Source organism: Bactrocera latifrons, unplaced genomic scaffold, assembly GCF_001853355.1.
Source record: "Bactrocera latifrons isolate USDA-ARS-PBARC rearing strain unplaced genomic scaffold, ASM185335v1 scaffold_263, whole genome shotgun sequence".
In the NCBI taxonomy this organism is placed as follows: Eukaryota; Metazoa; Arthropoda; class Insecta; order Diptera; family Tephritidae; genus Bactrocera; species Bactrocera latifrons.
In genome coordinates, this window is record NW_017536219.1 from 178,867 (window position 1) to 202,932 (window position 24,066).

The window sequence follows — 24,066 nt, forward strand, 5'->3', positions numbered from 1 at the left end:
AATAGTAAAAATATTTTATTAGTTCATAAATGGAAATTCATGGAAGCCGATCGATGAGAGAGCTAAAAAGCCTTCGATTGCCCTTTACTGCTGTAGAGGAGCCATTGGTAAGAGCTGGTCCTCCGGCTCTATGATATCATAGTCAAGCGCATTTATTCTATGGAATCTTTATGTGGTAGACGGCTCTAGAAAAGACCAAACTTGCGAAGAAACTCAAGAGTGCTCAACTCCAGTTTCAGACTTTCTWAAAAAATAGAATTTTTGAAGATATAAATTTAAAAAAAAAAATATTATTTGGGAGAAAAATGTCTTAGAAAAACATTTAAACTTATTTTTCAACACTGATTTAAAGCAAACCGGCAGCAACTGCGTTCTTTATGTTTTCTCTTATTTAATATTTTATTTCTTTTTTTCAGTTGCGCATATAATGGCCAACAAAATTAGCTACGGTAAGTCATTTTTTAAAATATTTTAATAAATTTTGCAGTTTRTTTTGCATTATTACGGTAATCATATGTAAGTACTCTTACGAGTTGTTGTACTRCCTTAACTTTGCCAAAGTAAAGTCACCCAACATTTAGACTAAATCGCTTGCAAGCTTATATACAAAAGTACAAAGTATGTATATACATATATGTATGTCTGTATGTATATGTATTATTTCATTTTTTTTCTGCTGACACAGTAATCCAAATAACTTTGATGTGACAATTTGAATATCGCCCCTCTATTGACTTGCATTAGTCGCTCTTGTGTGTACAAGTGTGTGTGTGTGTGTGTACAACAAATGCTGGTTATGTATATTCGCTATGCGTCTGATTCACACACTTTTGATTTTATTTTAATTAAAATTCACGTTGAATTTTCAACTGCCGCCGGCCACCGGCCACCGGTCGCTCATTCTTCTTCTTCACACGCCTACTTGCGTGCTTATTCTTCCTTCGCTTCGCCTTCGACTTCAACTTCTTTTTCTTCCGTTCAGCAACAGTTAATAATAGTTAATAAATAAAGACAAAAAAAAGCAAAAGCAGCAACAACAATCCGAGCAGCAGACAAACAGCTGTAAGCAGCAACATGTTCGCCGCTGCAACGTCCTCCACTTGGGGTTTTCTTTACAACTCGTCAGTTGACATTCCAATGAAATCAATTTTTGTTTGTTGTCACTGCTGTTGTTGTTATTGTAATTTTGTAACTTGTTTCGTTATTTTCAGTTATACTTTGTGCATTTTTGGAATTTTTTGCATAATTTTTTTTTCATTTTCGGTGATTAAGCATGAGATTTGGTACAATACGAACCAAAAAAAAAAAAAAAAAAAAAAAAAAAAAAAAAAAAAAAAAAAAAAAAAAAAAAAAAAAAAAAAAAAAAAAAAAAAAAAAAAAAAAAAATATTAGGAAAGTAAATAAATTGTACTGTTACTAGGTTTTTTTTAATCAACTAATTATTTCGTTTAATTAAAAAAAAAGTATTTAGTAATTTTTCCGTGGCCTTGAATTATTGCGTTTACTTTGTTTTTGAAAATTTGCATTTTCTAAACTTTATGAGTGCGCGTACTCGCATTATTGGCTAGTATTCGGATGTATACACACATACATATATAGAATAGATTATGTGCTAAGATTTATTCCAGCAACATTTGTTTATTTGTTTTATCAAATTGGCTGTGGAATCTTTTAATTGTTTCACTGAAATTTCGCTTAGCATTTCGGATCCACTTGTTCGGATCATAAATGTTTTTTGGTTTTCACTCGACTAATTGTTGCTAATATAAGGTGAGAAAAGTTATCATTACATGCAGAGCAGCATTTTAAGTGAAAAAATAATTCAAAATTATTTTGAAGTTCACAAATTCATTACATTTCACCCAAGTAATCATAAACGATAAATGTAATTGATTACAAAGAAAGTAGTCATTACATTCAGAGTTGAAAATATAATTCAACATTTTTTTGGAGATCACAAATTCAATAAAGTTTGCATAAGTAATCATAAATGATAAAGGTAATTGATTACAAAGAAGAGTCATCATTACATGCGGAGTATCACTTAAAATGAAAAAATTATGCAAATTATTTTGAAGATCACAATTTAATTACATTTCGCATAAGTAACCGAAAATTATTCTTATATTTATATTATATGTGTATTTGATCACAAAGTAATTATAAATAGTAATCATTAATCAAAACGAGTTTTTTTTTGGAGTAATGTAATCTAGATTGGCAGGCATAGTGTACTTGAATTTGAAAATTGTGTGACTAAATAATTTAATGGTAATGAATATTAGATATTGTAATTATTGACTGCAATAATTTTTGTTTAAAGTCAGCACTATATACGAATATTAATAATTAAAATTACTTCAAATTTTTATAATGTGTACAGTAATCATTACATGTGTAGTTTAATTATTTAGTAATCATTACTATTTATTAAGGAGAAATCATTGTCCGTGGAATTTGAATATTTAGTACCCATTACTATTTATTTAAGAATAATCATTACCAGTTAATAATTTAATTATTTAGTAATCATTGATGTTTACTTAAGAATTATTCATTATTCTCCGTGAAATTTATTATTTATTACTCATTACTATTTATTTAAAAAGTAATTATTACATTTTAGTAGGGTGTAATCATTGCCCAAGTAATCGAATTACTTAAGAATCATTACAATTTATATTTTTTACAAAGTTATGATTTTAAGAAAACTGCTTCTAACAGTGTTAAGTAGATATGACAACGTGATGCGAAAAATGAATTTTAATTAAAATGTAATTGATTACCGAATACTCATTAAACTCAATTACCTGTTGAAGGTATTTATTTTTTCAGAAAAATTGAAATAATTTTTGGAAATATCTGGAAAATTATATCAATTAATCACGTAGTTAATTATTTTACAGTTGTATTTGTTGTAGTTGTATATAGAATTATGCTTTCCACAAATCGAAAATTCTTTTGTTCATAAAATAATCACTTTCATTTGTGTCTAGCTGTTTTTTGTTAGTAATTTGGTATRACAATTTTGAAAACGGCGATTTTTCTATCATGCCGAAGGTTCATTTATAGAAGAGTTATATTTTTTWAAAGGAGTATGGTTAAAATTTTCACTTACTGCATTGAAAATAATAGTTTCTCAAGACTTAGACTCACTTTAACAAATTTATTTATCACACACATTCATTAATCATTATATATCGTCACCTGAAATGCAAAATAACGTATTAGCAAAACAATCGAAAATGAGTGTCTTATCGATTACGATTCACTACTTCAAATTATATACATAATGTTACATATGTCCAACATTTTCAGCTACTGCACTCAGATATAAACCAATTTTTCACTCATGTTCCGTTTTATTTCCTGTTTCATTCAGGCCACTGTAAATTTCGGAAAATGTTGTTCCGTTATTTTTCATTTCAGGTGACGATATATTGTATTCTATGGCTCGTCAAAGCAAAGTATTATAAACAACAAACAATTTCAAAAACTTGAAAAATCAAAGTTAAAATTTTCAAGTGTCACTCCTTTTCATATCGAAATCTCAGACATTCTTCGCCAAGTGTTTGCACAACTTCAATACAGCACACGTATTGTGAGTTGCAGAACAATATTTTTTCGATACAAATTACTTTTAATTTTACTGTCATCTTTTATTTTTCCTTGAAACATTGTAAGTGTTTCACAAGTTCACAAATTGCAAAAAATATTGAAAATATACAATAATATAATGGCACAATTAAAAAGTTTGTTATTTCTATAAACAACAATCCCCAAAGCTCACTTGTGTCTTACTTTCCAACAAGTATTTTCGAAAAAATTTCGAAATTCACCACAAAATATGCTCGGCCACATATCAGTCGCAAGCCAACAACTTCTCGATTAACTTCTAATATTTAAATTAATTTAACATATAATGAATACAACTATTACCGTTACGCAAATTATTTAATTAACGGCTGTATTGTTCCGTTACACAAAGACACCTGCCACTAAAACACACATATTTAATTAAAAACTTATATACGCGTACTTTTTGTTTGTTTCAAAATCCGTTTAAAAATAGTTTGTATGAAAAGCGGCGCGTTACCGATCTTTTGTTGCGATCGATATTTGCCTTATACCGTAAAATAGATTCAAACTCGATCAGCGCTGTAGAACGACTAACGCCTAACTGTCTACCTGTGCCACAAAACCCACCGAACTGACGATCCAGCCAACGATCGTGCWTACGAGCATACAAAACTACGAAAACAAACGAAAAAATCACAAAAAAAAAATAAAATAAAATAAAATAATAATCAGAGCCCCTTTAGCCAACGGCCAACAAACGGAGCACTGCCAACAGCAATTCGACCACCAATACAAAGAGCAACGCTGCCAACAACACCAACACCATGGTTTTCACGATCACAGTTTGTTTTTTCGGCAAAAATTTCAAGCTGCCGAGTGTAAGAGGACTGAGTCRTTTGGGTGGCTGGTGACTGAGTGAGCGCGTCTGCAAAAGTGCTCAGCCAAATTGAGTTGCCAATTGCTGGAGAGTTTAAAGCAGACACTAGCTCATTTCACATATTGTAAAGTATATGCGTTAGTTAATGTGAGAGCCCAACTTTACGCTATTTGCCGGCAATCTGGTAGACTGTGAGCTCCAAAAAACACACTTGAGCAAGATATGAGTATTTATTGTTTAAATCTGTGTTGATTCTCTAAAATCGTGTCTTGGAGCTTGAGTGTCAGCTGCAAATCAGCTCCTGATCAGTGCGCCGTTCCCCAGTGAGTAAAAATTGTAATTGTATAAATAATGTTAAATATATATATATATAGAAAAAGCACTGACTCATGCCATTTCTTACTTGTGAAATAGAATTCATGAAATACGAAACTTAATTGCGTTCACTTTATCATCAACACATCTAATGAACATGAGCTTCTGTATAAGCTCTAATCTGAGTCGCGCTTGTCACTTCTCTAAAAATCGTCACTCTCTATTCATTGACTATCTTTTCTAGCTACTATCAGTCAGTGAATGAGTTATGGATTGATCGCTACCACCAAATATCAGTGCATGAGTGAGTAATTGTTTGAGCAAGCGCACTGCAGATCGGCTCTCATAATTATACCGTTTAACTCATAGATKATTTGTCAAGACAAATAGCTGGCGTGCGCTGATTTTCTTTAAATGATAATTAATACTCTCTGCGCCGCAAAAAGTGTGGTGAATTTAATTGTRGTTCGTTACAAAAACAACAGAATAATGCTATGAGCTCTTTGTTAGCTGCTCAACCGCAAATCACTTAATTGCATGGATATAGCATCATTAAGTTGAATAGTTTAGTTTGTTATAAAATTTAGCAGAAATTTGCATAGTCATTAMATTTTCATTGTAACTATATTGGTGTTGAGCATCAATGTGCTGAGTTACAAGTGTACTTTAGATGAATTTCACGAGTTTGTGAAAAATTAATATTTGCACAAATTGTGTCAAGTCAGCTAGCAAAAAAGGCWGCTTCACAAAAAGCCATTATTATTCGTAAAAGCAAGTCTTGCCTGTGACGAGAAAAATTTCGGTAATTTCTACCTACAAATATGGGGTTTGAATAACATCTCTATTAATAGTCATGGGAACTATTCAAGAGTGTGCTGAAAGCTTTCAATGTACTGGAGATATAATCCGGACCTGATTTCTTAAGCTACATACTATATATTTGTTTTAGCATACTTAACACTAGTTTGGAGCCAAAAAATTATGTTAAATACTCTGCCAGCAAATATCTGCCTTAGTAGGATTCTAAAGCGGTTTAAAGCTCTGGTTGAAAAATTCGAGATTTCCGTCTTTTTCTTTTTTCTCGAACCTTGAGTATTCGAAATATAAAGCGACCTATTTAAAAACAAATTCTTGCATTTTCGAATACAATTTATTTACAATTGCCGTTATTATTTGATTATTATCGCTCTCTTTATATATGCTTGAGATTTCTATAAATGTGACATAATTCGACGACTAATTTTCTCTGATGTTTTAYAGCAATAATAACAGCCACTTTAATTTTGAAGTATAGTATTTAGCAAGGACTCCGAGTGATAATACGGACATTCTAAGTATTTTGATAAAAAGACAAAAAATAAAAAATAAAAATCGAAACTTTATTCACTGCCGTTATTAAAACTATTATTTCGATATTATCACTGTGTATATATAATATATGCTCGAGATTTCCAGTCATGTGGCATAAGTCGACGGCTCCTTTCTCTCTAACTCTCTATTACAATATTAATAAAAATTTAGTTTCAAGGCTCTTTGAGCATTTTGAGATTTTGGTTTGTGTCTTGGATTTATACGATAAATTTTGGGTTTTAAAAGTATTAAGTTAGACTAAAACATTATGACAAATCTATGATATTTTTCTTTATTTGGGTCGTCTGATTATTATTTCCAATAAACGACGCCTGTYAGAGAAATTTTGTGCTTAGCAAGGACTCCAACCATTATTGAAATGTTATGTCAGGGCTAGTTAATCGTGACATCATAGGTATTTTAAGAAAATAAGACAAAAAGTAATGACGTATTAACATTTAAATTACATAAATTTCAAAGTTTTGAGGTTYATTTTGGGTTGGCTGATTAGTATTGCGTATAACTGATGTTTGTTAGAACATTTTTTTACTTAGCTAGGACACAAATCATTACTGAACGAATTTCATAGCATGATAATAGGGACAATATACGTAGGTATTTTATTAATAAAAGTAATGACATAGCAATAATTTGTTTTACAAATTTCAAAGTTTTGTAGTCTAAAACAACTTTCATGCTCSAATTCGAGTTCGAAATTAGATTTTCAGCTCTGGTAGATTTTTTTGGCAGCACGATACAGAGGTAACCATTTTCGTTTTGTTTAGACACATGAGTTAAAACTTAAAACTAAGGGAGTGAGTATATAAAATTTATTTCGCAAACCTCAAAAAAAAAAAAAAAAAAAAAAAAAAAAAAAAAAAAAAAAAAAAAAAAAAAAAAAAAAAAAAAAAAAAAAAACAACTGAAAACAACGATAACAAGTTTTTTCTACATAAATTTTTTAACTTACCGTAAATATTAAATTTTTAAAATCCAAAATCTACTTTTCTGCAAATTTCACCGCCGGTTATTGTCCCTATATTTGACGGTATTACTTTGCCGAACAGCTGCACTAAACACTATCTTTCGTCACCTTTAMAGCCCACTTTTTATCAAACACAATGCACTTTAACACAAACTGTGTCGCAACAACAAAGCGTACAAAAACACAAATCAAACAATTCTTAAAACAGTTAAGTCAGTACAAATAGCATTTACAAATAAATATATATACTGTTATCACGAGCGGCGAACGTTTTGTGACGAGAGATCTGATTCGAGTCGTTTGATGAACTAAATAAGGCTGGAGACTAAGAACAGCACCAAACTGTCTCGAAGATCGAGCGGCACTGGGAAGACAGCAGTCAACGCTGACAACGGCAAACAATGAGACTGTCAAAGTACACACACAAACACRCATACATACACATCATGCATCAAAGAACAGAAAAAGCATTTTATAGAATAAGACGAAGCCAGCCAAAATGAGCGCAAMGTGATGCAACGACAGACTGGGTGGCCGGCCGCTAAATTATATGGGCGCTGCTTAGCTTGCGTTTTGAGTTTTAGGTCCTTAAGTGACCTTAAAGCGATTGAGCGCGCGCGCGCACACACACATACACATGCGCCTGACTATAGACGCGCGCTGCAATGTGTGCTGTTGGCTAAACTTGGGCGCATGAACAATGCGTCACGGGTGGGGAGGTGCAACGAATGCCACAAACACAGATACACTCAACTATAACTAYATCTACATATGTACATACATGTACATGAGGAAGTGTGCCCAAAGCGAAAGCGGGAATTAGGATAATTTTTATTGGTTAAAAACTGCTAGCCGTCGTGGCGCAACATGAGGAAGCCACTTGGCCAAGTGCAAGGCGCCGAAAAGTGATGGCAGGCAAACCGGTTGATTCACTCACTCCTTCTTTCTACTTTACCCACACATACACATGCATATATTCCRCTGTTTGTGTGTGCGCGCAGTGCTTTCAGGGCGCGCGCTCACCCGCGCGCACACAAACATGAAATGCGCGCCGCTGAAAAAATGAATGAGCAACGCGCAGACATAATTTTCTTGCTCTTCTTACATTTTTTTCTGCGTTTTTTTGCTGCTTATGTCTTCAGTGTTTTCGTATAAATTTTTTTCTGATTTATTTTGCTGTTTGGTTTGTTCTTTGGCCGCGTCATTGCAGCGCCGCAGACGTGACGCAGTCGTAGAGGAAGACTCATCGTCTGTGCCACTCGACTACAGCACCACCACCACCATCATCACCACTAGCACCAGCACCAACCAATACACGCGTACTCTGGAAATGTTCTGCTGCGCTGGTGGATCACTTAAGCACCTGTCGTGACTTACTTTGCGCTTGTCTCTGGATCTGTGTATGCGCGCGCACGCTTTGTGCTCATTGTGGTATTTGTGTTTGCTCAATACACATATACGTACGTATGTATGCCATGTTTGTGTTGCTGTTGTTGTTTTGGTGGCTCATAATTTTGTGGCGCCGCCAATGTCGTCGCTGTGGCTCTGCTGAATTCTGAGTGCTCAGCAACAATGGTTGGAGTTCGTCTTGCCGCTGCCAGCCCCAACAACAAGCACTTATGGTCGCRTCTCAACGCTGAGATGTATTGTGCGCATGCGCTGCTGCAAGACGTATTGACGACATGACTGGCGTCAAGGGGCTGAGCACTGTGGTTTGTTGTCGTGTGTGAATGAAGTTAAATCGATGATATTTTTGAAAGGAAGGAGTTTCGATTTTAATTTTATGTTTTTTTAACTGGTAATTTTCAAAAGCTTTTCAGGTAACGCCAAAGGGTTTTATTGTTGGAACATCCTTAATTGAATGACTGAGACAAATATCTTGTACAGCTGAACTCCAAAGAAAAAATATTAGGRCAAATTTTCAATTTTTATATGATTAAGTTATTTCAGATAGAAAATTCTCTAATGAAAGTTAAACAAAGGTATATGCAATAGAACGAGAAACTTGCTTTTCGATTCTTGTATGATAAAATTTTGCAAGATTTATATCTTCCTTAATAAAATCCTTTAAACAAAGTCTTTGCAAGGGAACATACCATACAATTCTCATTTTCATAATATTCCTGTCAACCCTAAGCCCAACAGCAGTCTCAAAAATTTTCTGATTCAATAATTTCGAGACCGTTTTATAGCTCTTCTTTAAATTAATTTGAAAATAATATATATTAAAAAAAAATTTTTTTCCCTGAATTTAGAATTATATTACGCAATATGAGCTATACATTCAGGCGCATGGTTTAAGTATTGAAACCTTGTTATGGATTTTGTCATAAAAATTACACACGTCAAAAGCTGACCTCGTTTGGTTTTGTAAAAAATATATGTTCACTGTTTTGGTCAATATTTCTTAGCAATGAAAAMTTTTTCATAACTCGAAGTGTACATACAGGCGCTACATCAAAATATCGTTACCCCTAAATGATCTTRCCAGAAAAAATTAATCAAGCTAAATCTTATTTGCTTTGACAATGTAAATAACTTATTTTCGAGGTTGATTAGCTATGGTTTATAACCATTTTATGTAATTCGAAGTATATATTTAGGCGCATTGTTAAAAAATATCGAGACCGTATTATAGATCTAATCAGAAAAAGTGTATCCTGCCGAAAGTTGATCTCATTTGAATTATTCATTAAGGTGCATCGAAAAACTCAACGATGCATTTGGTTTTATACACCCTTTATAAATATTTCCAGAAAAATATGCAGCATGTCAAAAAACCATCTCATTTTAATGCGTAAATAATATTTTCATTGATTTTTGGCTAGGGTTCTTTAGAAATTAGCCATTTTCTTAATTCATAGTATACATTTAGGCACATCGTCAGTATATTGAGTACTTACTATAGTTTTTTACAGAGAGTTCTGCCGATAACTGATCTGATTTGGGGTGATAAACAATATATTTTCTAAGTAATTGGCTGAAATTCTCAAAAAGTAACCTTTGTAAATTGAAGTATACATTTAGGCGCATCTACGTTAAAATTACATCAGGCTTATCGRGTATGCAAATTAAGGTGCTTTCAATTCTATACTAAGTCTTACATTCCATAGGGGTCAAGATAATAATATAATGCAGGGTCTTCAAGAACATGATTTGTTCACGAAATCCTTTCAATCTGGGATGTATTGATGACATGACTGGCGCCAATGGGCTGAGCACTGTGAGCAAGAGTTGTGAGTGAATGAGGATAGATTTTCTAAAAGGAAAGGTATTGAATTCGGAAATATTCCATAAGGATCAAGATAAAAATCTTAAAGTAAAGCAGTGGGTAACATATGTATTTGCAAAATGCTTGTATTCGGGACAGTTGTGACATTTAATTCGGGAAGAAGTAACTAAAATTTTATTGGACTAAAGATGGACCAGCAAAACCTTCGTGTCATTCACATAAACGGGATATTTTATATATTTAAATACACACGACGTTTGTGGGGCTTCACGAAATAAGTTTGGCAGTTTGAYTGCGATGGTTTTTGGTTCGAGTTTAGATTTTACTTTCCTGAAGTTGATTTTTAGCMAAATCTGGTTCGAAAAAAAGTATCGAAGATAAGGTTCCGCTGGCTTTGAGATATAATAATATCCTTACGCGCATTTTGTGGTTTTTCTTTTTTGCTCTTATAGACAAACTATTTTCTGTAATGCCTTTAGAACAATTTCAAAGTCTCACTACTTCCATTTTGCTACAATTTCATTCAAATCAAAACACTGTTAAGCTGTATATTTAAACCTTCTATATGTATGCCAAAAACAATGCATGTAGAAATCTTTTATTTGAGTTAATCAATATGTGGTTGTAGTGGTGTGTGGAAAGAATGCAGCAGGAGGTGGAGCTGAAATGGAGTTTGAACGATGGCTATTGTCGGTATTGACGAAATTCGTTGAAGAGAATGTWGCTGCGCACCGAATTCATTCTGGTTTCTTCGATTGTGGCAGGTATGCGCATAACAACAGCATACATAAGAATTCGTTTCAATTAATTTGTATTTTTGTTGTTGCTTTTCTTGTGCTTCATTTTATATTTAATGATCGTTGTGGAGAATGTTGCCACATCATTACTTTAGCAGCCATTATGACTTGTCTTCTGGCCGTTTGAACGGTTGGTTGGTTGCCCGGTTGAGACGCTGGCTGGCCGACGTTCGTCTGAATGGCTCGCTGGCCGGCTTAACGGACGACTGCACATGGCTGCATGGACACACAAACGCATGCATATATATATAAATATATTTATGTGTGTATAAATATGTATGTGTGTGTGTATTGGTGTTTGTATGCTTGTGTGCGTATATAAATGGCGTACATACAACTACAAATACCACTAGACCTTCAGTCTAAGCATTTGGGCCCGAGCGTCTGCCATTTGCTCCGACTTTGCACTGGTGAGTCGCTGCGTCAGCTTCGGCATTACGATCATGCGCAGCTTTGACGATCTTGCCCACTGCGCAGTAGCATTCAGAGTTGTGTGGAAGGAAGCTTTATGTGCGCGCAGCTTTGTGCGGAGCAGCAGCTAAGGACTTTCACATATTTCCGCCATGAAATGTCACAATCGGCGCACACACKAAGCTATACATACACATATATACATATAATACATATATATATAGGCTTCCTTGTAACGTGTTGTCAAGCGTTTGTGGAGCGGCGCGCAGTAGTAGGAGTAGTTGGAGCTGGAGGGGGAAAGAGAGAAGGAGTTGACCGCCTGTTTCRCATGTTTAATCACGTCCATCACTTCGTGTTTCTATGCACAGTTTATGTTGTTTATGATTATGATTATTGTGATTATTATTGTTGTTGTGGTTACTTCGATTACGGTCGTTATTGCTCTGTATGTTCTTATGACTGCTCGCGCACTCGGCGCTGCACACTTTTATTGTTGCTGTTTATTTGTTTTCACAACTGGCCAGAMAATCTGTTCGCAATTCTCCGTTTTCTTGTTGTTTTTGGCGATTTTTCGACTTTCGAGCACTTAAATAAGTCGGTATTTATTATTTTATGCTTGTCATTTTATATAKTTTCTTGTTATTTTTGTACTCATATACATATKTGTGTATGTCTTGCAGTTGGCAGCTGGTTTGGCTGAAACACACTTGGAGTATCGTTTTGCTGGAACAAATGTTTCTTTATTGCCGGCCATTGGTGCCTATAACACAGCACCAACATATATATATAGACATATATACATATATATATATATATATATACATATAAATTTTATATCTAAGTGTCTGCTCATATTGCAAAACTGTATATTTATTATATTTTGTCAATGCGTTGGTTTGCGTTCTTTTGGGTTTTTTGCATAATTTTGAATTACCGACATACATACATACCATACACATACGCCTATATACTTAGCAAAGCCTCAATCTAAGTGCATTTGACTTAAATTTCGTGTACTGTTTATAGTCAGGCTCGCATTTCAACAAGCCAGACATAGTGACTTTTTGGAAGTCTAAACAATTTCAATTGTGGCGTGTCATTCAACTGCTGCCGTCTTGCGACTCCTCCTAGTCACAAATAAGGGTACAGAGGGTCCGTTCCGGTAACGTAGGCCCGACTATTGTCGGAACGGATTCAATAATGAATCACAAAAATTGGCTCAAAGCAGCTCAACTCTCTTAGCGAACAAGTTTTAGAGAACACTAATCCACAGGTTGGGTTAAGAGCTCGATCCCTAACCTAAGAGCTCGATCCTAACAGAGATCTCACTTGCACAGCTTRGAACAACGGTTCRTWTTGGTACCCACAACTCCGTTATAATGGATCTTAAGACCCTCACAAATTGTCAATATGCTTTGAGTTTTGTCGAGACGGGTAATGTCAGTTTCGGCTACTTCTCCTGGTTCGCCGTAGGTAAGACTGATGAGATGTTTCAACCTCAGCCTTCCTCAACCTCAGTYTTCCTGATTCAACTTCAACCGCCTCCATTCAACTTGGACAACTTTCGACAAAATTTTTAGTTTTGCCTATTGAACAATGCCCAGTAAGTACCAATACAATTGAACTGAWAGCTAGTCGRAAAGTGTGTTACCCCGAAARGATTTCTGCATTAAGTCAGAGGAGGTTTCTTGACATATTCTTTTTGAAATCGACGCAGAATCACTCTTTCCAATAGTTGCTACTTTGCACTGAGTAGACAATTGAAAAAAAAGTCCTCTCTCGACGAACAAAGAACAAGCTTCGCAAGWCCCTCATCATTCCCGTCTTGCTATATAATGTGGATGTATGGACGATAACAAAAGCTGATGAGTCGGCGTTACAAGTTTCCAAGAGGAAGGTTCTACGGACGATTTATGGTCCCTTGCGCTTTTTCAAAGGCGAGTACAGCAGTCGATGGAACGATGAGCTGTACGAGATATACGGCGACATTGATATGCTACAGGTATGTTCAGCGAATCAAGAGATAGTGGCAGCGCTGGCTAGGTCACGTTGTACGGATGGTTGAAAACACTCCAGCTTKGAAGGCTTTCGATTCAGTACCCGCCGTTAGAAGCAGCGGACGRGAAGGTTTTCTGGATGAGAAATATTTCGACAGTACTTCGCCATATATCTAGAAGCTTTTCCATATTCACTCTTTTATAATACTAAAATACTCGGCACTACGTCATTACCCGTAGAGCGGTACCGTTATTTGAAACATACCACTGGATCCAATCCAGTAGCTTCAGAGTAGTATGTACTTCCACCGATTGTAACCTGACTTTCAGCAATCCTATACCTTAAAGTTTTTAATGGAATTGTTGTAGGCCCCTTAAAAATTATCATCTTGACAAACTGACCCCCTGTGTGTCTGTATATACTATTCCCTCAGTGTTTGATAAATCAATTTGAAATTTTACACGCRTCCTTTCCCTGCAGTAGCTGTTCATTTGACGGACCGCTTGGTTAACAAATTTAAAATTCATTCCAAATAGCGAATATCGCAAATCGAAACGTTCTACAACAGTGGCTTCTAAATTGTTATTCGAACCATAGATGGCATATGCCTGAATGAGGCTGGTACATTTGTATTGCTTGCAATTATAACCAACTTGGTGACATTTGCCATCAATTTCACCTTTTTCCATCAGCTGCTGCACGCCGCAGCCGTCATCCGTGCCGTGCAACGTGTGGTGACGCACGCTCTTTACGGTCGTCCGGCCGGGTGCTGGCTGTGCTGAAGGCGGGCTCTTCTCAGTTGTACGCCATAGGTTGCACCGTTGTGCTATTGTCGCTGGCTGTGTGACTGTTTCCACTAAGTGTACGTTACTTCTTCTAGCCCCTGCTGTGTGCTCAAGTRCCGACCCGTTGCGTTGAACACGGGACGAAATCGACTTTTCAAAACGATTTGATAACAATTTACGAAATATTAAGTGTTTTCCGTTTTTGCCGTGTGTGCTTCAGGTTCGGCTGCTTCTTTGCATACGTGTGTGTGGGTTTATGAGCTCGAGAAGATAGTAGAACGGATGTGAGTACATATATCTGTATGTATATATATATTAAATCCAGTGCAGTTTTATTGCAAGCCGCAAGCGATTTCATGGAAATTCGATAGAGTGCAAGAGAAATTTATCTTCTAACGCCATTCCAGGGTAATAGTAGGCCGACATAAAAAGAAAATTTAAATGCTAAGTACCCTTTGCAATGCTTTGTGCCGAMTTTTCGTTTTACAAATGACTTTTTAGGTGATAATAAATGAGTGTTTGACTTGACTCATTATTATATATTTGATTTGGGCAAAAAGCAAGGCGAAAAAACGTAAATTCCTTGCAAGCGAGATAAGGAATTAGAGAAGCCATGTTATGTGCTCGCAGCGTTAGCCAATGACGTCCGTTCTTCAGTGAGCTGCAATGCCATTTGAAGAACCAATAAAATGAAATTAATTGAGGAAAGATTTACCTAGGCGATTTTGCTTCTTAGAAACAAATTTTCTATACACATACATACATACATACACACTTATAAACCAATACATAAATACTTCCATGCAGTTTTTGTCTTGCTGCATTTTTGCGTGTGTGTGGCATCAACAACGGCTCGCCTTTTGAGGCAAATGTGCTCCTTTCCGGTGCGTTTCATCAATTTCAACAATTTAATTGCCGATCGATGGTGTGTTTATGTAGTGTTGGTGGCATGTAAGCGGCAAAAATATTTAATGACCAAAAAAAAAAAAAACAACAAAGATACCAAAAATTTTGAGAAATAAAGCAGAAGATAGGAGAAGTGATAAAGTTGAAAACGAATCGTTTAATTTGTTGCAAATAACTAAAATAAATCGCTAATGCTGAAAGTCATTACGCGCATGCGATAAAACTGCCGGAATTCCGAACAATTCGGTGCCAAATTAGGCGGTCCGTATTGTCGAATAAGCTGAATTGCTGAGGCATTTAGTGGCTTTAAGCTGAAAGAGTAGCACTGAGGCGCAGATAAATGAACGACTGCAACAAAAATTAAATATTTTTTATATGAAAAAAATAGGTACTGTACTCAAATGTAGAGCAATGGGCTATTAGAACTCCCTGCAACTAGGGAGAGGCCAGCCTTACTGAGGCTAAAAAGCTCACTGGATCCCTTACGATCGAGCTTGAGACAAAATAAACTTGCGACAGTGCATAAACCGACGATACCCCAGCGCTGGCAAAGCTCCCGCGAAGTCCAGCTTTCCAGTAGTAGAAATACGAGGAGACGGAAGCTCCGATCGGTTCCCAATCTACAGATAGAGAGGATAGGGAAAAGTTCTTTGAGAGAGAGTTCCTGGTCAGATCGTAAGCTTTACAGTTGCCTGCGATTCCACTGTGGCCTGGCACCCATACTAGTCTTGTCACAAATTGACTCGCTACCATTGTTAATGACATGGTTACGAACTCCTAATCGGCTCAATATAAATCTTCTTTAAATATTTTGTTCTAGACTTTAAATTTGGAAAAAAATATCGATATTTTCTTTATTTTTTATTTAATTCAAATAATATTTTGGTTTACCCACAAAAAAAAAGTTTTTTTTTTATAGTGCTTGAATTCAAATAAAAAGTTTTCTTAAGTCAATTAGTCAACAAAGAATGGAAAAATATAACACAAAAAACAAAAAAAAACAAAAATGTTTCATGAAATAGAATACCCCTAATGAGCAATTGGAATATATTCTACACCAGAGAAAATAAGAAAGCTGAAATATTTAAAGCTTTCCGATTGTGTGCTTAAAACWAAGTATTAGGGCGTTCCAATTTTTTTAAAATTTATTATATTAAATAAATGTAATCATTTAAATTCAGAAATAGTCAGAAATGTAATGCATTTGTGAGATTTAAGCAGAAAATTAAGTATTAGGGTGGCCCAATTCAAAAAAAAATGTAAATTTAATTTTTAAATAAGTAATTTTATGCGTTGTTGTAGATAAACAAATATATTTTTATGTGTAAATATATTTTTCTTATTTTTCCAAGTTTTTGATATTTTTTGATAATAAAATTTAAAAAAAAATTTAAATACGAATTTCCAATATTTTATGAAAGTTCATTAAAAACTGTGCGATTATAGCTTTAAAGTCGAATAATTAAGTGTTAGGGTAGTTCAATTTTTTTAAAATAAATTTGTTTACTTGTGATTAAATTATAAATTAATTATTAATTATTTTTCAAAACTCTTTTATATTTTGAATTTTGGATATTCTTACACTGTTTATTCAAATCTCCTTACAACCATGCATAAATCAAATTGAGATTTCGAAGCCCTTAGTCACCTTACCTCACACGCACATACATAAATACTTGTACATAAATATGCACACTTTAGCCTAAGGCAGCGATCGAYACTCATCGTAATGAAGGAGATGCTATAAAAATGAAAAAAAAAACAAATATTCGAAAACACAAAAAAGCTAAAGTGAAAAGGCGGCGTCCAAATAGCGTTGAAAGGAGAATATCGACAAAATCGTTCTAGAATACAAATCCAACGTGAAAAGAGGCAGGCACAGCACCAAAGACACACACGCACACACATACTTTACAATGTTCACTTCGTTTTTGGAGTCAACGCGGCACAGCCAGTCAAAGGAACCGTAGCCCTACAATGCCACGCCACAGTTTCGCTGAATGCCTCCGAAATGCAACMACCACAACGACAACAGCATAAGCAAAACAAAATAACAACAAAACAAGATAGAATATGGTGGCAATAATAGCATGTTGTTGTTGTTGCCTTGGCCGCTGATTACCATACAAAAGGATCTCTTTGTTGCGTTGAATTGGGGCTCCTCCTTGTTTGTGTGGACCACGGCACGTAAGCAATTTCTTTAGATACGCCAATAGCGTGTTGTTGTGTGTTCGTATGGGTGTGTGAGTGGTGCAAAGTGGTGSMGGTGCTTAAAGGGTTTGGAAAGGTGYTGCTSTGGTAATGGCGTTTTGTAGAGTCAACTGAGTTAGCATTGGATATTCTATATATTCATATATCTATGTCTGTGTCTGTGTGGATATTTGTTTGTAAAAAAATTAAAAAAGACTCAATATTAAAAGTAATGTATTTAAAGAAATGAATATTGGAGATAAATGTCTCGATTTTTTTTTTAATTGTCTATACATTTTCAAGTCAGAAAAAAGTATTTTTTGAAATTTTTCTTATTGAACAGTCATTTTATTTAATAAAAAACAAGAAAAAACGTTAACTTCGGTTCCACCGTATGGCTTTTACATACAAGCCCTTGATTCCGATCATTCAGTTTGTATGGCAGCTATATACTATAGTAATCCGATCTAAACAATTTCTTCGGATATTACATTTTTGTCTTAGAAAATAAACTATACCAAATTTCGTGAATATATCTTGTCAAATGTGAAAGTTTTCCATACAAGAACTTAATTCCGATCATTCAATTTGTATGGCAGCTATATGATATAGTGGTCCGATATCGGCAGTTCCGACAAATAAGCTTCTTCTTGAAGAGAAAATGAGGTTTGCAAAATTTCAAAACGATATCTTAAAAACTGCGAGACTAGTTCGTATATATACAGACRGACAGACAGACTTGGCTAAATCGACTCAGCTCGACATACTGATAATTTATATATACATTTTATAGGCTCTCCGACCCTTCCTTCTGGGTGTTACAAACTTCGCGACAAACTTATTATACCCTGTTCAGGGTATGAATATATTTTAATAACTGGCGATTCATTTTGAAAACTTTGGGTTTCCTTGTTACCGYAGCCGCTCTCCTGGAGGATATCCAAACGAAAAGTTGACCCACGGTGAGGAAGATTTTTCTGTTTAAAAATGCCTCACTTCAAAGGGATCTAAAAAATTATTATCAAAAATCGCATTCGAATCATTACCTGACAAACATATCTAAGAAGTTCATTACTAAAGTTTCTTTCGATGGTTCCAGTTTTGTTAGGTCGTAGGGTTTATCCACAACCGATAAATCTAACTTGGACAGACACTCGTTTTTTGTTCATCATCATGGATCGACGCCAAAGGTGTTTCTACCGAGATATTTCAATCAACACTACTCCACTTCGCTTTCCCTCATAAAGCTTTGATTGTGCGACCAAATATTTTGTTTGCTTATCATCAGAACACCTACAATTGCGCAGAGATTTATCGTGTTATGAGCCAGCAATACGGAAGAACAGTCGGTTCATTCAGCGCTTGATGAGTCCACTTAAGGGTCAACGCTAGAACCCAAGAAAACATTGAGAAAGAGTGCCCTGCCTCGTATGAAAGAAGCATAAAAGTTTTGCTAATGCGGTCATGCACTCTTTGACTAGTTTTGTGCTCCCAGAGAGCGAGCTTGAAGCCAGTATAGCCGCTCTACTATCGGAGTGAATGCACACCTCTCGGAAAGAGCTGCATTTCGGAGCAATACCTCTTCTGCTACTTTGGTGACAGCCACCACCGCTTTAAAGACGCCACAACGGTCTGATAGTCGACACTAAAGTTGATGAAGAGCTTTTCACAGAAGTCTCCGCCATCTACTCTACTTCTTAGATAGATAGAAGAGGATAGCACCGCGATCTTAGCCCTAACTCAAACTGAATCTATCTTTTAACTTCGAGTTCCCCCTTTTCCGTCTACAAAATCCTTGCAGCTTTGTGAACTTAGAAGCAACCGCCAAGAGAAGGTTTGGCGATCTGTAATATACCCAGTTCTTTTAAGTCTAATAGCAACCTTCTTCGCCAAACAACTACCAGCTCTGTCATCAGATGCTAAGTGTACAAAGATATTGTGTGGGTTTTTCTTACTGTTCCACAGATGCCGATGAGGGCTACTTTTCAAACTCGTTCCACCTGTTTAGTTAGTAGGGTTTTTACCGAGCACCTGCCAACGAATAACGACCTCATTGAATATTATTGGCTTAACTTCGGTTTCATAGAACCAGAATAGCACATTTAGTGGGAGACTCCACTTATTTTCAATTGCTCTTCTACTACAGTTACTTGAAAGACATTTTTCTCACCGACTCTGAAAAAGTTGTTTCGCGAAGAACGTGTTTCAAGTTTTGGCAGCCGATTACATTAGGATAAAAAGTTGCTCGGAAAGTATTTGCCGGATCATTAATATTTCCGATAATATGCTCAAATATATATGCACATTCGCTGTTCGAAACTCACAAGTGGATTTAACCCATTGAATGGACTTAATTTAATTTAAAGAAACATTAAGTAGAAAGCAGCCAATGTCTACATAGAATATACATGAAAAATGCCTGACCTTCCCAACTGGCCTTTTATCCCAGAAAAATTGAACAAAAGAGTCAAACACCCGCTTATTAAACGCAGCAAAGATATTTTACGTAAATATTAATTACATTGAATGGTAGTAGCACATGCCACGTGTTGCATGCCACAATGCTAGTGCATTGCTAGGAACTGCCTATCCATTCATGATGGCGTCGCCGCTGTTAATTGCTATTTTTACCGTCTTTCGGGAAATCGGATGCAGACAGGCCGATATGCCAATCAGCAGAAACGTGAACACATACGTACATACAAGCGGACGGACATTCTGACACATGCACACTCGACACACAGCACTGTAGAGTCTAGCAACAGGCATTAGTCTAAGCAAAATATATATATATATATATATGTATTTATGAAAATTAGGCAGAATTCGACACCACACGCTACTGACATTACACACACACATAAGTATATACGGATCGWTGCTAACCAACGTTCCATCCGGTTTAAGGATTTTGACAGACCGTGGCATAGTCGCATCGGCGGCGCTTAYTAAATGACTTTAGTCGTTTTTGGCGCACCACCGATTTTCCGCTACGTTAGTTTGCTAAATACAACAATAACAAATGCCATTTATTCTAAAATGAACTAGCAAGCGGAGAAGGCAAAAAATCAATTCTCGAGAAATATGATACGTAGTGAATTTCCTTTTCAAGTGCACGGACCACCACAAGCTACTGAACGTGCGGCCACGGTACTCCTATGTACATATATATGAATGTATGTAAATATGTGTACAACTACAGCAATATTGTGAAAATCCAGCATTTAWAACAATAGAATGGCACAAGTGCATRAGCAAACATAGAAAACACACATACATGCGTGCCTACATACACACATAAATTTGGTAAATTGAGTGCTTCGCATAGGAGTGTTTGTATTTGCATTGGTCTGCCAATGTATTGACATGCCCACCATACGAACGYAAGGACCTCGTTTGGACATGCACATAAATACTTGTGTATATTTCATTTGAGCAAGGTTTGCTGAAATTCGAGTGGCGCCTGCGTAAATTTACTTAATTTATGGACATACACAGATTTTTATATTTATATACATTTGTATGAGTCTACCTATATACTTATTGTGGAATGAGGATATGTTTTTATGTATTTGGTTATGCTTTGTATTATGTATGACCGATTTACATCCATTAGAGCCGATAGCCAAATAGCTGAAGAAGTCTGTAATGGATTTATCACTAAAACTCTAAAGAAAAATGTTCGAGCAGCGACGTCGCCGAGCTAGGAAAGACGATTGCTAGTCAATCGAAATGAACGTTGGACATGCCGACTGATCTACAACATTATGCCACTTGGGTGCAAAGTTAAGATGGAAACATCCACACTTTTTATTCTCAGCATTTACGTTGTTATACCTTCTAGAAACTAGTCGAATTGGCAAGTTCAAGGTGCTTAGCTGTAGGATGATCTGTGCCCCCACGAATATTTGTTTATTTGTATAACCCAACCTAATGCAATAAACTCGCGGTTTCACATTCTTCTAAATTTGATAAACATTTGCACAGAAGCATAATGTAAGATTAATCGATGGAACCGAGTGGGTCTACGTAACCGAACGGACCCTGGTTTTTATCCAGTCAAGTACTGTGAACTGAGCAGAATTCTGTCTGTGCAACAACACAAATCGGTGGAAATATTACTTGCACATATACCTCAAAATTATAGTCATGGTTTCATTGACAGTTGATCATTTCTACATCTTCTCTTCTTCAATGCAATGCTCCCAGTCTCCGAAAAAACTGTTCAGATCGGACGTCTGTAGCACCAKTATTCTATATGCCATACAAACTGATCGATCAAAATAGATAATTACTGCGGTGTCCGAGTAAAGTGGAAGGGGTTTGCTTGTGGTCCTAGAATTTTTCAAAAATATATACCTTTTCATAGTGATAGCAATATAGTTTTGTATGAGACTTACCGGAAGACTACGCCTTTTGATTGAGCACTAAATCAAGAAAGTTGTACGAAAGTTGTATTAATTAAAGTTTTAAGCACTATCTGCCACTTTTTCGTTAAATTTATAAAAAAGTAAATAGTATTAAACAAGAATTTCCCCACGTAAAAGGGAGTCAAAGCGAGCACTTAATTCTTTAACTTCGGTTTTGTTTTGATCAATCAGCTGTTGTTTCTCGSTTTCGTTTGTCCTCCATCCTCCATCCTTCATCCTTCTTCGTTTGGCGTTCGGTTATGGCATTGCCAACTATCAAAAAGCCAACTAAGGTTTAAGAGCAAAGCACTGAACATACACATTGGCAGGTGTCTCCAAATATTTTTAAGCGGAGGTGTGGTCTCTCAAAATAGTTTGGGGTATACACTAGAGAATCCTTTTCGGAGGTACACTAATATTTTAAAAATGCCTCCAAAAGGCAAAAAATGAGAAATCCATCAAGGCTGGATGAACAGAAAACTGTGAAAAAACCGATACAGTAAAAAAAACCGATGGTTTGCTACCATGGGTTTAGACCAGGCTGAGCAGAAAACGGATCGGCTGCTTCGGAAGTTACCTGCACAAATTTCGTTATGATTTTGGCCGGTATGGGCCGACGTTTAAGAGTGTATGAAAAACTATTAACACGTATTCGTGGGGTCTTAAAAGTATTTGAAGCCTTTATTCTAATATTTGTTTAGTAACCTTTAATATCAAAACTAACCGATTAACACTATTGTTCTATTACGGMTAATCGAATAGTTGCTTTTCTGCTAATTTGACAAAATTAAAATTGTTTGAAAACTGCTGGTCGAGTGGTCACCAAGATCGTTTGATATTACACCGTTAGATTTTTCCTGTGAGAATATGTAAGGTTTAAAGTCCAYGTGACCAGTCCCGCTTGGTTTCAGGTCTTGGAGAAAAAAGTCACGCGTGTCATTCGCCAATTACCACTCGAAATGCTCGAATGAGTCATCGAAAATTGGACWCAACGGATGGACCATCTGGACGTAGGCGGCCAACATTTGAAAGAAAAGACCTCAAAAAATAAMTGACTAAGAATGTTCCTTCGAATGATAAARAGCATTCTCCATTAAATTTGAAGTTTCTGTGCTTTTTTCTAAAAAAAAAAGTAGAGAACCTTGCAATGGATCATCCCTTAATATTCGAATAATACCCTATCCATCGGTTAGCCTGTTAGGCGAATTTCAAGAAGATTGACATGTGTGACGGTGGAACTTTTGACAGTCGTTATGTGAGAGTCCTCTGTAAAATGGAAATCTGTCACCGAAGTGGCAGCTCTCATTATGACAAAACTAAGCCATATGCCGAATAGTATTAGAGTMTTTCTGTCTCGAAAGTAATGCTTGGTCCAGTGGTCCCTTGGGAGAGCTATGATGTGGGAGTAGGTTAGGTTTGGTGGCTTCAACTTTCGCACTACCGCATTCATTGCTTCCTTCAACTGTAAAAGAGAAAAAAATAACACGCACGCATACACAGGCGCTGGCATTTTATGTTGCAATTACAATTGACTTTAATGCGCTTTCTAATTGCATTTTAAATTGCAGTTGCCCGCTGTGTTAATTTGAAATCAAACTGTTTTAGGCGATAAAAAATGCAATGAAATGTAAATAAAATTGAATTGAGGAAAACACGAAGCAAAAACAATAACAAAAATAACATGAACATGAAAGAATGAAAAACTAACAGCAAAAACAACACAAACAACAATAAAGGGTGTGCAAGAAAAGAATGCAATGTGCTGACAACAGCAATTACACCAACAACAAYAAGCTAGCGAACGAACTCACGAAATATTCTCAAGCGACCGCGATGGCGCTAAAGGTAAATCAACATCACACACATGCACACACACACACACACAAGTATATATGCACGCTTATAGTAATACACATGCTACGAGCGCTGCAGGCAAGGATTTTCTTGTGATGCCACATACATATGTGTTGGTGTAAGTGTGGCTGCGTTGTTGCGCTGTGCACTTGCATGCAAGACAACGATTTCTAGCCAAACGCGCGTATGCTTGTGTATGTGTGAGTTTGCCTCTCAGTGTGTGTGCCTTAAGTACGGCTCTAAGTTGCCTCTAAGTTACCCCGCTAATGAATTTGTAGGTTGTGTTTGTAAATTTGTACCAAATTTCATATGCAACTCCAGCTTCAGCCAAGCGCCCACACCGCTCCAGCTGCCGCGCACGGGTTCAATGTTCTAAAAC

General features: G+C 35.9%; 1 protein-coding gene across 5 annotated transcripts in view; it reads right to left on the reverse strand.

Annotated features, from left to right (window-relative positions):
• Window positions 1-24,066, reverse strand: part of LOC108969728 (protein decapentaplegic) — a 148,925-nt gene that overhangs the window by 29,969 nt on the left and 94,890 nt on the right. The window contains exon 1 of one of the 5 annotated variants that reach the window (XM_018934616.1): window positions 21,825-21,955. The exons of 2 other annotated variants lie outside the window; for them this stretch is intronic. The gene's annotated coding sequence lies outside the window, so the exon portion shown is untranslated. Of the gene's footprint in view, window positions 1-7,090; window positions 7,341-21,719; window positions 21,735-21,824; window positions 21,956-24,066 lie in introns of those variants that run through there. 2 more of the 5 variants (XM_018934619.1, XM_018934618.1) reach the window with 2 other exon arrangements.